Raw genomic sequence first — 2360 nt, 5'->3', positions numbered from 1 at the left:
TTTTTAATCTTTAATTTTGTTTTTTTGCTATTTTTTTTATCAAGCTTGAAAAATCAACTGAAGCTCAAGGAAACGGTTAACAAATACAATAATAACCAGTTTTTTTGCACTGCATGAAAAGTTGTCTTCTCTAACGCAAGATATATGACGAAAAGTTAACTTTTCTCTCAATTTTCTTGTTTTGAAAACATTGAATTTTCTTCTGTGCGAAAACAAGTAACAGTGAATCTTCACTATTTCTCGAAAAGCTTAAATTTTCTAAATATCGACATAATTAACTTTTCGATGTACAAAATGATTACATTTTTAGCCACGAAAAGTACTACTTTTCTCTGAAGTGAAAATATAAGACTTTCTCCACGCAGTGAAGATTCACTTTTACTTGTTTTCTTGTCCATGGAAATTTTAAATTCAAAATTGAGAAAAGACGAACCTTTTTTGTAAAAAAAATAACGAAATTCTTTTAATGAAAGGAAAGATTAACAATTTATTATTTACGCATTTTCGAAAAGATGCAGATGTCTAGACCAGAAATAACCAACGTTTCGTTATTGGGAATATATATTCTAGCTTAAAAAAATACTTGATCCGCTTCATTTCATAACATTGAAAAGGTAAAAAACTTCTAATATGGAAACATTAAATTTCTGGTTACTGTAGCGACAATTAGACGCGAGATTAAATTCGATAAGATATTGAATTATTAAATATTCTTGGATGATTTTCTTCTTTAAAATTAAAGTCAATATTAAAAAAATCATATTAATATCTATGTACTCATAATTCTTGTGCTAAAAATCTAAAGTATGCCTTATTTACATAAAATGACATAAATTAATAAGATAATGTAAGATAATAAATCATGATATATAATTTTTAAAACAATGGCAATAATTGATATGGTATAGAAGGAGCTTATAGGGTTGGGGGATATTTCTGACAAAATTTGACATTGTAAAGCATTTTTCGAATTTAAGAAATAAGATTTAGGTTACGGTTCAAGAAATTGTATTGGTATAAAAAATGATGAACTAATTAATAAAAGAAGTACAACAATTACTCCTTCAGTTGTATATCGTTCCTCTTTTCCCGAGGGTTCTCCGATTCTTCGTTCATTGAAGCATTGAAGATGTTTCTTTTGTTGTGTTGTCGAACAATCATCTTTACTTCTTTTTCTTAATACCATTTATTTCTTGGTCTTCTGATGAGACGATGTTCATTTTGTGATAAGTTTTCTCCACACGTCTTTGACATTGCACAGAATTGATGTTTCGGCTCCCACCGCCGAGCTCGCGATACGTTTTTCGACTTTCTGTAGAGAGAAAATGATAAAAATTATACTCTACTTTTTAAACAGGATTATCAAACAGATTAATTGTCCATTTATTTTTATTGAAAATTGAATTGAACTTTAAATTGAAAATAACTAGTAAAAATCCAAAATGACTTGAAGATTACAAAAAAACATAATAGCAAGAAAGAAATTACGCGTTTTAGACAGGTTATTTCAAAAATAACTTGAACGAGTGAGTACTTACATGATCATTGCATGGCCTCTTTAGCATTATTGACGCATATTCATCGCCAAGTCTTTACTTGTTTCACTGTAAAGTTCGTGTGAAAGCATATTACAAGATTTCGTGACAAATCAAATTTCTTTCCCTCTTTTAATTTCTGCCAATTAAAATCTCTTTATCAACATTTTTCTATAAGAGACTTAATTGGACTGCAATTGAAAATATCGTAATTTCTCCACAATTATAAATGTGTTAACACAGGGTCCCAAAGGGAATGGTGTTGTTCAGTTCAAACAGTTAATTGTAATTTTTTGATGAAACCGCCGAACAAATTTTTCAGCCTTTGAAATATCGCCAAAAAAGAGAAACTACGAATCGTTCTTTTCTTCCATCAAGTTAAAGCATTCGAGTTTAATTTTAACAAGTTTAATTAATTGAACTGTTTTTAGGAGCTCTTCGTACACACCACTGCCCCAATTTTACGAGAATTAGTTAACGCAAAAGCTTAATACTACACGTTTTTTTATAAAAACAAACTATATAAGAACATAAGGCTTAAAAGGCCAAAATGTTAAGAACAAGTTAAGAATATTTCAAGGCTTTGGGAACTCAAAAACACCCGATTTCTTACGAAAATGGCCATAAATACTCATAAAATGGGGGGGGGATAAGAACATGTTAAGCACACTTTTTAGGCTTATTTCCGAAGGCAAAAATTTTGGATGTTCTTATAAAAAAACGTGTATTCATGAAATATCAAAATCAAATTGTTTTCTTTTTATATACATTCCTGATTCGTTCTGTATGTAAAACTCGTCAAACTCACTGACCATAAAAATTAAT

The 2360-nt window shown here is 29.3% G+C and overlaps 1 long non-coding RNA gene across 1 annotated transcript; it reads right to left on the bottom strand.

Annotated features, from left to right (window-relative positions):
* Window positions 1–446: 446 nt before the first annotated feature.
* On the bottom strand, window positions 447–2060 carry LOC136813758 (uncharacterized). Its single transcript, XR_010847543.1, has 2 exons — window positions 1539–2060; window positions 447–1312 (listed from the first exon to the last, which is right to left on the bottom strand). It is a non-coding gene; the product is annotated as an uncharacterized lncRNA (long non-coding RNA).
* Window positions 2061–2360: the final 300 nt, after the last annotated feature.

The sequence above is a fragment of the Clytia hemisphaerica genome, unplaced genomic scaffold, assembly GCF_902728285.1.
Source record: "Clytia hemisphaerica strain Z4C2 unplaced genomic scaffold, Clytia hemisphaerica genome assembly, whole genome shotgun sequence".
Taxonomy (NCBI): Eukaryota; Metazoa; Cnidaria; class Hydrozoa; order Leptothecata; family Clytiidae; genus Clytia; species Clytia hemisphaerica.
This window is presented reverse-complemented; position numbering and strand designations above follow the sequence as displayed.